The sequence below is a fragment of the Symphalangus syndactylus genome, chromosome 23 (assembly GCF_028878055.3).
Source record: "Symphalangus syndactylus isolate Jambi chromosome 23, NHGRI_mSymSyn1-v2.1_pri, whole genome shotgun sequence".
NCBI lineage: Eukaryota > Metazoa > Chordata > Mammalia > Primates > Hylobatidae > Symphalangus > Symphalangus syndactylus.
The window spans coordinates 63727243-63740753 of NC_072445.2; the positions used below are offsets into that span (position 1 = coordinate 63727243).

At 47.9% G+C, this 13511-nt stretch overlaps 1 protein-coding gene across 13 annotated transcripts in view; it reads right to left on the bottom strand.

Annotated features, from left to right (window-relative positions):
- RREB1 (ras responsive element binding protein 1) overlaps nucleotides 1-13511 on the bottom strand; it is a 202491-nt gene that overhangs the window by 73708 nt on the left and 115272 nt on the right. For all 13 annotated transcript variants that reach the window (XM_063632936.1, XM_063632937.1, XM_055263009.2 and 10 more), the window contains one exon: nucleotides 1257-1373. The gene's annotated coding sequence lies outside the window, so the exon portion shown is untranslated. The remainder of the gene's footprint in view (nucleotides 1-1256; nucleotides 1374-13511) is intronic.

Consider the following 13511-nt stretch of genomic DNA (forward strand, 5'->3'; position numbering starts at 1 on the left):
AATAAAAATCAGCCGGGGCCGGGCATAGTGGTTTACACCTGTAATCCCAGCACTTTGGGAGGCTAGGGCAGGCAGATCACCTAAGGTCAGGAGTTCGAAACCAGCCTGTCTAACACGGCAAAACCCCATCTCCACTAAAACTACAAAAATTAGCTGGGCATGGTGGCACATGCCTGTAATCCCAGCTACTCAGGAGGCTGAGATAGGAGAATCGCTTGAACCCAGGAGGCAGAGGTTGCAGTGAGCCGAGATAGCCCCATTACACTCCAGCCTGGGTGACAGGGCAAGACTCCATCAAGAAAGACAAGAAAGACAGAAAAAGAAAAAAGAAAAGAAAAGAAGCCAGGTGTGGTAGCATGTGTCTATAGTCCCTGATACTTGGGAGGCCGAGTGGGAGGATCACAGGAACCCAGGAGTTCAAAGCTACAGTGAGCTATGATCACACCATTGCATTCCAGCCTGGGTGACTGAGTGAGACCCTGTCTCTTAAAAATAAATATCACTGGTCATATTCTAATATAATCTCTTCCAACTGGAATCAGAGAGCACTGGGAACCCAGATGAAGTTCCCAAGTCATAGATAGGATCAACATTATCAAGCAGATGAACCTGGTGTTCCAGTTTTTAACACACACGGTCTGGATTTGGAGGGGAGGGAGGGAGAGAAAAGAAAAAAAAAAAAATGAGATGTCCAAAGTGTTGCTTCCTGAGACAAACCCTTGGCACCCTTTCTCATCCCACATTTCAGGCCCATCCGATCAAGAACTAACAAGTTACAGTTACAATTTCTTTCCTCCTTTTTTTTTTATGTGTGTGAGACAGTCTCACTCTATTGCCCAGGCTGTAGTGTAGTGGCACTATCTCAGCTCACTGCAACCTCTGCCTCCCAGGTTCAAGCGATTCTCGTGCCTCAGTCTCCTGAGTAGCTGGGATTACAGGTACGCACCACCAGGCCTGGCTAATTTTTTTTATTTTTAGTAGAGATGGGGTTTCGCCATGTTGGCCAAGCTGGTCTTGAATGCCTGGCCTCAAGTGATCTGCCCCCCTCAGCCTTCTAAAGTGCTGGAATTATAGGTGTGAGCCACCGTGCCTGGCCTAGTTACAATTTCAACACGATTTTGCACCAAAACCTCAGGAGGACGTGGAAAGGGCACGACAATTAAATGGGAGGTGGGGAGGGTAGGAGGGGAGGGCATGGGAAGACTCGACGTTCAACATTATTGTGACTCACTGAGAGTCAAAACCGTTTCACTAACCTGTTTTCTTTGTTATCAAGCTGCCCTCCTTATTGGGGGGCTGAACCTGGCTGGGCCCAAACGTGGGCAGGGTCACACTTCAGAGCCACCACTCCTGGAACACACAGTTGGAGCAACCTACAAAAATAAGAAAAGGTGACGTTAAAAGAGGATTAAGACCAGAAATGGTCCTCTGCTCAACATCACCGGGAGTCACAAATTAGGACTAGAAAACATTTCCCATCCCTTGCCTGCAATTACAAGCAAGCTGCCAGGAGCCAGGCTGATTCCATCCAGAGTTGTCCCATTAACATCCAAGTAAGAGCTTGGAGCTGAGTGTGCCTTGAACAGACAAGAACACCCCTCTCCCCCAGGCACATTCCAATAATGTCAAGGGCAGCACCATGTGAGAATGACTCGAACCACTGGCTCTGGGGGGAGCTTCGTGCATCCTAATGGCATGTTCACAGCAGATACCTACAGACTGCCAGTTTAACAAGAAGAGAAAAGCAAGGCAGCAGTTAGTGCTATCAGAAACGGAGAGGGAAAAAATAAGACAGTTGAAGAAATTAAGAAATATACAACTAGCAGTGGCTTATGCCTGTAATCCCAGCACTTTGGGAGGCCAAGACCGGGCAGATCGTTTAGCTCAGGAGTTCGAGACCAGCCTGGACAACATGGTGAAACACTGTCTCTATAAAAAACACAAAAATTAGCTGGGTGTGGTGGCATGCGCCTGTAGTCCCAGCTACTCTGGAGCTGAGGTGGGAGGATGGCTTAAGCCCAGGAGGCAGAGGTTTCAGTAAGCTGAGATTGCACCACTGCACTCCAGCCTGGGCAACAGAGCCAAACCTTGTCTCAAAAAATAAATAATAAGAAATATACAACTAAACAGTGCCTTAAAGTAGAGGAGAGATGATTACATCCTCTCGCAGGTGTGAGGAGAAAGTGTTGGTAACACACGTCAAATAGGACCAAATGCAGACCTTTTCCTTTCTGTGTAGGGAAGATGCAGAAAACATCTCAAATTACACATGCCCTTCAAAAGTTTGAGCAAGTCTGCTCTGGGGTGTCAAGGGCTTCAAAGCCCTGTGCTGGGAGAAAACTGGAATGCAGCATTTCCCAGAGCTACAGCATGTGGCCACATCCTCTGGCTCTCAACACAGCCTCCCTCAGCTAACGTGAAGAGCACAAAACTGGGAGAAAACTCAGAGGTAAAATAAACCCTACATGGACAACACCGGGGGAGAAACAACTGCTTGGCATATTTTCTCACTTTTATTCCCCTTCGGGAGTGTCTACAGACAAGCTGCCCATCTGTGCCACACAGCTGTCACCATGAACCTCACGACTAACCCACAGGGACAGACCCTGTCCCACAAAAGGGAATGCAGAGACCCTCAAACTGGACATTATGCCCCCCGCGACCCCACTGAAAAAATACACATACTCTATACTCAACATTTTCATTCCGTACCAGGAGGGTCAGGGACCCTAGAAACCCACCCAGGGACAGCAGGGTAAGAATCCCTGTTTTGCGTGATATATGACCTGCCCTCTTGTAAACTATGAATCAAGTCCATTTTATGAAAAATACCCGTGGAGTTTTCAGAAATGCACAAACATCCTTTCAGACTATCTTCACCCATTTAAGGTGAAATTAAATACTGCTTATTTTTTTTTAAAAAAAGCAGTTATTGTTTTTTTCATATTTTAATTAATGACAAATTTTTTAGGAACAAAGCCTGAAGAGGAATAGCCCTTTGGTTTTTTCTAGAAACTGCCAAGATCTCCAAATAAATAGCATGAACCATAGTTTTACTCATAATTAATAAAAACACACTTCAAAATAAAAAGATATAACAAAAATTTTTAAAAAATAAAAATACACAGGCCAGGCGCGGTGGCTCACGTCTATAATCCCAGCACTTAGGGAAGCTGAGGCAGGTGGATCACCTGAGGTCAGGAGTTCGTGACCAGCCTGGCCAACATGGCAAAACCCCATCTCTACTAAAAATACAAAAATTAGCTGAACATCATGGCGCACACCTGTAATCCCAGCTACTTGGGAGACTGAGGCAGGAGATTATCACTTGAACTCGGAAGGCGGAGGTTGCAGTGAGCTGAGATTGCGCCTCTGCACTCCAGCCTGGTGACAGAGTGACAGTCCGTCTCAAAAAAATAAATACAATAAATAAACACACTTCAGAGTCAGAACTAAGTGTCTGGAATTAAACTTTTCTAGCATATAGCTAAGACTTCCATTAAAATTTAGACCTGCTGCCTCCCCTTCATTTCATTTTATTTTATTTCCCTTCATTTTAAAAAGACATCTTAAAAAAAGGTCCACCAGGTAGCTTCCTGGAAGCACACAGGATAGCAAGGAGGAGAGAGGATGGTTTTAGAGAAAGAGGGCTGGGGGAGAGACTTGACCTTGAAACTTCCATCCTCTTGCCCTTGGGTGTAAATGATTTGAATATTGAGAATGTCTTGCAATATAAAGCCAGAGTTCACTAGGCTGTTTGTTTTGGGTTCTATTAGGCCTGAGGGAGTCACAGAGCTTGAAGAGTGGAAAAGTACAAAAGAGTTATTAGAAGAAACTTTAAGACACCCCTTACCTCCATCAACAATGTCTCAGAAAAAAAAAAAAAAGACAGACTAGTAGCACCCTAAATATGACTCCTGTAGGTGAAATGTGACAGAAAGGCTGGGTCTGGTTGTTGGTGGAGGCTGCTGAATTTCTGGATTTGCACTCCCACAAGATTTACGCAAAGCCAATGGAGGCAGGAGGACTAAGAGAGGGCGGAAGTCCCTCTGTGAGGGGAGGGAAAGGCCAGCCCCCAAGCCCCGGGGGAGATAAGGGACAATATTATGTAAAGCCAGAAACAGAAGATTAAGGGGCAGGTCTCCAGGTCTAAGGAGATAGCAATGAAGAGATGAAAGATAAGGGCTGCATCCCAGCTTCTGTAACCTCTGCCTCCCTGGTTCAGGCGATTCTTGTGCCTCAAGCCTCCCAGGTAGCTGGGATTACAGGCGTGTGTGCCACCACACCCGGCTAACTTTAATTTTTGCATTTTTAGTTGAGACTAAAATTGGGTTTTTAGGGTTTTGCCATGTTGCCCAGGCTGGTCTTGAACTCCTGGCCTCAAGTGATCCACCCGTCTCAGCCTCCCAAAGTGCTGGGATTATAGGCAAAAACCTGAGGGTTCTTCTTTTTTCCTTCATGTTTTTGAGACAGAGTCTCATTCTGTCGCCCAGGCTGGAGTGCAGTGACGCGATCTTGGCTCACTGCAACCTCCGCCTCCTGGGTTCAAGTGATTCTCCTACCTCAGCCGTGCACCACCATGCCCAGCTAGTTTTTGTATTTTTAGTAGAGATGGGGTTTCGCCATGTTTGCCAGGATGGTCTCGAACTCCTGACTTAAGGTGATCCAAACCGCCCCAGCCTCCTGAGGGTTCTTGAAGTGAAATCTAAACTCTGTCCTAAGGCCCCCAGGAAATGCGGAATAAGTTTAGATGCCTAGGATGATGGTTGAGGCCCTGAAAAAAATGTTCCCACAGACAAAAGAACAGTGGGTTTTACAACACTTGACCAGGCTGGGCACAGTGCAGAGCCTCCACAACACCGACAAATACTTGGGATGGCTGATCCATGCTGTGTAAGAGCCTAGTTGACCAGTTCAGGCCAACCTAGGACAGGGTGAAAGTTTGAGTTAACAGATCAGACACTAAAACGGTCTGAGTCAGGAGGGAGCTTGACAAATAGCAAAGGCATCTCTTGAAGGATGGGCTGAGTCTTGGCTAGGCTGGGGACAGAATCAAACCAGGCTAAATGTTCCACGAGGGCCATGCCTGTTCTGCCTGCAAAGCTCGGGGCAAAACCATCTCTTCTAACCACCTCACATGTGCTCTGAGGGCTGAGACAGCTGTGATGACGGCTTTCAGTTCCAGGAAGTTGATGTGTTTCTTGGCTTAGGGTCCAGGCTATGCCTTGGATAGGGCGGCAACCCACGAAAGTCATCCCCCCACCGACAACCCGTGGCTGGCACAGGCTTTGGTAAGACAGGAGCCTTAGAGCAGGCCCCTACACCATGGGGCACCGTGAGCTGCTTCAGCCAACTCCGACCTTCTCTTCCTGGGTGAGAAGGGACTCCTAAGAAACTGGGGGGCGCTGGGCGTGGTGGCTCATGCCTATAATCCCAGCACTTTGGGACGGAGAGGCAGGAGGATCACTTGAGGTTAGGAGTTCAAGACCAGCCTAGGCAACACAGCAAAACCCGTCTCTGATAAAGAAAAAAAAGAGGTGGGTGGGGGGGGTGCATCCCTTGGTACAGGCCACATCAAGACAAAAGTGCAGAGGTGAAGGGGGGCAGCAAACTTGGGACCCGAGATATATATGTCGGTCTCCTCTTTGGGTGTCTTCTGAGCTCCAGAACATTCCTATACTCTCATCCTCTCAAGAATACAGCAAGCCAGGCACAGTGGCTCATGCCTCTAATCCCACCACTTTGGGAGGCCAAGTGGGAAGATCACTTAAGACCAGGAGTTTGAGACCAGCCTGGGCAATGAAGTGAGACCACAACTCTACAAGAAATTTAAATATTAGGCAGGTATGGTAGCACCCTCCTGCAGTCCCAGCTACTTGGGAGGCTGAGGCAGGAGGATTGCATGAGCCCAGGAGTTCGAAGCTGCGCTGAGCTAGGATGACGTCACCGTACTCAAGCCTGGTCAACAGGGCAAGACTTTATCTCCAAAAAAAAAGACTAATGGTCAGGGTCAGGCTCTTTAACCTGCCATTCAAGGGTCTCCATGCTCTGGCCTCAGTCTACCTTCTGGCCCCGTCACACACCAGTCCCCTTGGTTACCCTCTCTGTTCAGTTCCTTGCCCCAGAATATCTGCCTGCACTCCTCTCCTGACCCCATCCCTCATGGCCACGTTCCACATGACTCCCATTGACCCATGGCTCGTGGTTCCAAATTCCAGGACACATTTAACTCTAATTCTGCCATCACACCCATCACACTTAATCATGGCTAACAATTTTTGAGCACCATGTGCCACATGCATTGTCTCATTTAATCCTCATAACAACAACCATGAGGATTGTTTCCACTGTACAGACATAAAAACAAAGGTTGAGAGGGGCTGAGTCACTTGTCTCCAAGATCCTAGAGCTGTTGCGTGGTAGAGCAATGTAATAAATCCAGTTGCTGAACTCTGTTAAATTTCTTTTGGAAAAGTGTGTGACTCCTGGCCCATGGCTGGAGAGCACAGGTGTGCTTCCTTAGTCACGTTCTGTGACTTCTAATAATCTTGCTCTGCATCACTGCGGCCCTTCCAGATGCTCAGCACCTGGCTTTCCATTTCCGTCCCGTCAAGGCAGGAAGGAGGAGTGCTCTCCTCCCCCTTCACCTCTGCATTCCTCTCCCTGGCAGGAGGCAGAACTGGACTTCCACCTCAGTCTAAAAGGTTCGCTGCAGCAGGCAAGAGTTTGGAAACACCACGCTTGCTCTGCAAAGTTATGGGGCACTTCACGTTCTATACCCTTGTGTTCTAGAAGCAGCCAAGCAAGGGAGGCTCTGCCTGAATCCTGAACAGTCTAGTCCTATCTGATGAGCTGACCTTGCAGAGAAGATCCACCAACACAAGGCAGGGAGAAATTAACTACTACAGACCCTCCACCAAACCCCAAGGGCAGGAGCATCCAGCCCTTTATTAGAAATGCAAATTCTCAGTCCCACCCCAGACCCTACTGAGTCAGAAACCCTCTGGGGGCTGGCGCAGCAGTGTGAGTTTCTGAGTTAACAGCTCTCTAGAGGCTTCCATCCAGCCCTGAGAACCAGCTTATGAAGAAGCCCAGGATCTCCCTGAAAACCTTCCTTTAGTGAGGATTTGGGAGAAGCTGCTTGGCTTATCATACACCTCCAGAGCAAAAACCAAGGCCCTGGGTCAGAGACAAAGATCCCCATTTCTAACTTTGGCTTTATCTACCACAATAAAAAAATAATAAAAAATAAGGGACAGGGAGGAATGAATCTATGCAGGGCTTCCTCAGCAACAAACACACATCAGAGGTAGGCTTCAGACAGGCAATGCCAGCCTGCAGTGCATGGCTGGCAAAACTACATGGCCTGGGCCTTCATGCAGCCCTGGATCCTAAAAGCCTTCTCTCCAGCAAATAGCAGTTGCCAAGCCTGTGCAACTTCCCAAAAAGCTCCTTGGAGGGGGTTGTGGAATCACCTCCAAACCTGAGCCCTTCAGCCAGGATTCCTGGTGGCCCCGGATACCCTCCCTCACCTCTCTGCTGCTCCTGGGCAGTGAGGAGTGAGCAACAAGGGGCAGGTGACGGGGAGAACAGTTAGGGAGATGACCTCAAGGGGAGACACGCAGCCCTGAGGTTCCCTCCTACAGCCTTAGAAACTGCTCACCGTCTACTACAGTTTCTCTCTTAATGGGACCAGAGGGTGGAGGAAGGAAAATCAGAGTTACATTCTCACAGGCCAGGGTGTCTGCTCCTTACTCTGACTGGGTTTCAGATACCCCACTGGTCTTGACCTGGAGCATTTTATTAGAAATAACACAAGCTACTGATGCTCCTTTTCAAAAGCAATGTCAGTTGTTCTTAGGTAAAGGAAAACTTCAATATTTTGTAAAGTGTGGGGGAAGGAGCAGCTTAGTGCAGAGTAATAGGTTCCATGCAGGAAGCAGCTTCTCTTAAAAATCACTTGGACATTTAAATTATTACATTAAATACAACTTCAGCAGGGAGGCACATATTGACTGGGGAGACAGGGTCCCTGCCTACCAAACTTATCTACGTCAGTCAGATTGAGTATTTAAAACATGAGCCACAGGATTGCTGGGGAGATTTTTTGGACAATGCCAGATAAAACCATCCTGTGGTACCCCATTCTTCTTCCTGCACCTCTCTGCAAGGCTCTGTGCTTCTTTAAAGGAAGGAAATGGGGCACAGTCCCAATGATAAGCTTTCCTGCTAGTACATGAGGACTATGAAGAAGCTGACTCCACTTCTTGTAGCTCTTCTCCAGGGAGCATGTCTTCCTGCCAGGATCAAACTACTGCCAGATTTGCAAGGCCAAGACACAGCTGCTAAATGGCAGCCATTTGTCACACAGCACCCTGCTCCCCTGGGAGGGGACACAGCAGCCCTCGGCGCTCAGCTGTGGGAGGAGTGAGTCCCTGGCCCTTTCCCCAAAAAAGCCAGACTTTTCCTAAACATTGTTTTTCAGCCTGCCTGCCAGGACCTGGTATTTCATCACTTTCTTGCCTAACTTAGCAGAAACGTGTATTGTCCTCTACTCTGGGTGGCCAAGGTGGGCTATGCTCTAATAAGGAAGCACCCATGCTGGACCACAGGGGCGGAGGGCCCACAGGGCACCCTCACCTACCCCCAGGGCAAGGCAGGGTCTCCTGGGCCAAGGCTAAAGATGTCCTGCAGGGGATTAAGTTGAGCAGCTCCCCTGCCCTGTCCCACCCTAAGATCTGCTCTCCTGTGTAGACACAGGTACAAGAAAGTGTAGGAAGAGGCCTCCACAACACACCTTGGTTGAGGAATTTGAAAACAGAAAACAATGTTGCTACAAGCAACAGAAAACAGGATTCAAGTCAGAGTATACTGGAAATCTAATGTGCATCCAATTATATTTTTTCCAGAGCACCCGCTTCCCTGATAACCTAGGGCACTAGCACTTGTGACACAAACTCTATGCTAGAAATATGCTAGGCACTTTACATATATTTAATCCTCCCCCATATCTTGTAAGATAATGATTAGATTATTTGCTAGATATAGCGCAGCTCTTAAAGGGCGGAGCCAGGAGTCTAGCCTGGGGTTGTCTGACTCCAAAAATCTTGTACTTTCCCACTGTACCACAAGAAGGGTCTTTGAAAAACCATTTGGAGAAGGGTCATTAGCAAGCTAAAGGATTGGGGAACCAAGTCAAGGGGGAAACTGGAAATGGCTAACAGAATGGAGACAAGAGCCAGCTACAAAAGCTGCAGGACTGGTGTGTGGAAGAGGGGCACACTCATTGCACGGGTCCGCCATGCAAAGAATGAGGCACAAACAAGCAACTCTGGAGCTCCATGATTCTTTAAACCAGAACTTTGAACTAAGCCCTCAGATGGATAGAGGCCAGATAAGGTAATGAGCTCGCTGTCCCCAGGAGTCTTCAAGCAGAGGGTGGGTAACCACCAGTTAATAAAAAGCAAACAAAAAACCCCAGTTCGGCAGTGGGTGGGAGACCAGGTTAGAAGGCTCTTCTGACTTCCAGACTCTGCACTTCTAAGGGGACAATCTATCTTGCATAACACCGTCCTCTCTTCATCATACCTTAAGATTCCAAAAGCACACGCAAGAATAAACCATTACAGCATAACTTTAAAAGCACATGACATGGGGAATCTTTTTATTTTTTTTCCAGATGGAGTCTCACTCTGTCACCCAGGCTGGAGTGCAGTGGCAGGATCTCGGCTCACTGCAACCTCTGCCTCCTGGGTTCAAGTGATTCTCCTGCCTCAGCCTCCCGAGTAGCTGGGATTACAGGCGTGCACCACCACACCAGGCTAATTTTGTATTTTTAGTAAAGATGGAGTTTCACCATGTTGGCCAGGCTGGTCTCAAACTCCTGACCTCAAGTGATCCTCCCGCCTTGGCCTCCCAAAGTGTTGGGATTACGGGCGTGAGCCACCGTGCCGGGCCTGACATGGGAGTCTTAAATCTTGGCCTGGAAACCCAGCTTGCCATCAATGGAGCCACCGAACTCTGAGCCTCAGTTCTCCCAGCTGAAAAATGAAGCTGATAACACTGCCCTCTTTACCTTACGATATAGATTCAAAGGAGTGCTTGTTAAAATACTTTACAAACACTGTGGCATCCTCCAGCATGCGAGCTACTGATGCCACACTATTTATCCTCCAACATTCCAGGCAGTCCCTGGGCTGATTCTCCTAACTCCTCAATTCACCCATCTGCTTCCCCTATTGGATTGCCAAAACTCTGAAGGCAGGAGCTCACCTTGATGATCTTCTAAAAAAAATTCCTGTCCCCGGCCGGGAGAGGTGGCTCACACCTGAGGCGGCTGGACTGCCTGAGGTCAGGAGTTCGAGACCAGCCTGGTCAACATAGTGAAACGCCACCTCTACTAAAAATACAAAAATTTAGCTGGGCGTGGTGACAAGTACCTGTAATCCCAGCTACTTGGGAGGCTGAGGCAGGAGAATTGCTTGAACCCAGGAGGCAGAGATTGCAGTGAACCAAGATTGTGCCATTGTACTCCAGCCTGGGCAACAAGAGCAAAACTCCATCTCAAAAAAAAAAAAAAAAAAAAAAAAATCCTGTCCCAGCCCACAAGTTGGACAATTTAAAATAAATATAATTTAGCTTTTCCCAAATGCAATCCCCTGGCCAATGAGAACAGCTGCTGACATAGTCACCATGCTATATGGCCACCAGGAAATAAAAAACCCCTCTGAATTCAGTTGCTGCTGAAACCAATCCTGGTCAGCTTCACGTTTGGTTAATTACGGAAGTACACACTACTGGCTCCCACAAGGATGCAGCTCTTTCTTCCCTATATACCAAGCTTCTTCTCTCCCAACTAACTGCAGCACCTGAATACAGCATGGCTAACACCGTGACATTGTATGGTAGAAATGGGAGTGTTCTGGACACATCTCTGAAGTGAATCTAAGTATCTTCAGTCACATTTCCAGCTTCTGGTAAGAAGCTAGGGTAAAGGTCAGTAGCAGTTTGCATAGAGTTTTAGGCAATATCCTGCAACTCTTTCACAGGCCCTGAGGTCGCGGGGCCGGCCTTTCTGACATGCTCAGGGAAAGGGTGCAGCAGCAACAGGATTCTCCACTTTGCCCCAGGGACAAGCTGCAAGCTAAGCAATCCCAGGGCAGGTGGTTTACCTTAAATCTGGGCTTCGAATTCCCAGAATTCAGGATGACACTCCTTAGAAAACCAAAGTGACTTGTGGAAGATAAAAGTGTTTAAAATGCTTCTCCCGTAACAGCTTAGCTTAGAGAAGGCAGTGGAAGGAGGAGATCACATCTTTCCTTGCCCATTGGAAAAGTGGTCAGCTGTGGTCAAAATTTCACAGTGTGTAATCAGACATTACAAACCGTCAGCTGGGAATGACTATGTGCGGTGAAGTGACCATGCCCAGCTCCCAGGAGCTGGATGGGCTGCCCTCTGCCATATAACAGAAAATCTTCTATCCCCTCACCCCCAAATTCGCCTCTAAGAAAAGTATTTACTACTGTGCATATGAAGGAAAACAAATGCTCTGAGATATAAGTGGTTGATAGTGTTTATCGCAAGCTAGCCAACCAAAAACACTGGCAAGCAAACGTGTTTTCTTAAAGTAAACTGAGCAAACCAAAAATGACAAGCAGGCAGGATGGGCCTTTTCGGAAAGCCCATATGCAGCTGGGAGAGGAGGTGGCATGTTCCTGGACCAGCAGAGGCACCTTGGAAGGAGGGGGCCAGGGCCAGGGGCTGGCAGTGGGGGTGGGAGTGGGGATTAGTACAGTCCTGGAGGAAGTGTGAGGCACACAGGCTCTCCAGGCGGTGATTAGTTCACAACAACTGCACTCCCTGGGGGGTCTAATTGCACAAAGGGCCACCCCCCGCTCCACAGCCCAGCGGGACCTGAAACAAGCATCATGTCCCTGAAGCACACTTGTTCACTTGCTTTGGATTGAGCTCACGCAGGGCACTGAACATGCCCAGGCTCTTAAGTGTGGGTTCACGTTTACAAGCCCCACCCTGAGAAACAGATAACCCCTTTGCAAGCCCCCCAAACTCCCCCCAAATGTTACAAAGAACAGGAAGGAAAACTGAAAAGGGGAGATAGACACCAGCAGGACAGTCTCTTCCTTCAAACTCTTTCATACCCGGGCAATAACTGGGCCAACACCAGAAGTACAACTAAGAGGAGACGCGCACACTTCAGAGAAGCACAGCTGCCCTGCCTGCTCATCGGCTCAGTCCAAGGGCAGCTGGACACGTCCACCCAGTCCCCATGGGTCAGACACACCTTAACAGGGAAAATCTCTATAGCACACAGATTTGGAAATCCAAGCTGATGCCCATTTAACGTAAGCAGTATGTAATGGGAACATTCTCAATCAAAAGCCTACCTCTACCAGTATTTTCATGACATGAAATTGTTTTGGCATACTTGTGAAACCAAGTCCTGCTTCTCAGAATTCTTCAACACGCTTGTGATCATAAAAATGAGGCATGTCTTGCTCACCACCCTTAATTTACTTGAATGCATGTTACAAAGTCACCTTCATGTTGTTTCAAAAGAACATCCCTACTCTTTCCTTTTATCTTCCCTTAACAGTTTGTTATCCAGTGTTAGGAGGGGCCTGGCCTCCAACAGTCCACACTTTTATCTCCTGCTGACCACACGAAGGCAAGGGCCGGACTTCCTGCAGCTCGCCTAGAGGGGCTGTTTGACTTGTTTAAAATATTTGCCTCCAGAGCCTCTTGGAACAATGCCCAAGCAACACCTACCCGGCATCCATTGCAGCTCCAACTCTAATAGCCTTCAAGTCCAACGGATAGCACTCCTTGTGCCTCTGTGTGGGAGAGGCCAATGCTTCCAAGAAGAGAACTTACTTTCAGGGCTCACTTAGATATTTGCTTTCTGTCTCCTGCAAACACAAGAGCTATCTTCATCAAAGTCCAGAAACCCCAGAAGTTAGTTACAGTAGCTCAAGTTAAATGTAGTTTACACTACTATTCTTAAAATAATTCAGTAGCATTTAATAGTGTCCTTTAACCACTGGAACTGAAAACAGAACACCATGTCCTTACACAAGCAAATGGCCTGGAATACACTGGACCCCTCGGCTGTGGAGCGAGGCCAGGCCATGGTCTTTGATGTTCCTCCCAGTCCTAACTCTGTGCCTCAGATTTGACTCTGTAGGGATGTCTAGGCGCTTTTAGGTTCAGACTCAAAAGCACTTCCATCTGCCTGGCACTTAGAGCTTTGCTGTGAATATCCAGGACTCAGTATAGCAGCAAAATCCACTCTTTTGTGCATCGATCAAGAGGGTTGTGAGACTGTGCGTGTCAGTTATGGGACGGGATGACCTGAGGGAATTCACACACCAGTGGACAGAGTTCCTGACTCCCTGCCATACGAGGGTAGGAGCTCCATTTTCTTGGCATCCCATCAGCATATGTGAGGTTAATGCATTCAGAAAATGATTAAATCAGACATTTACTGCAGTCCC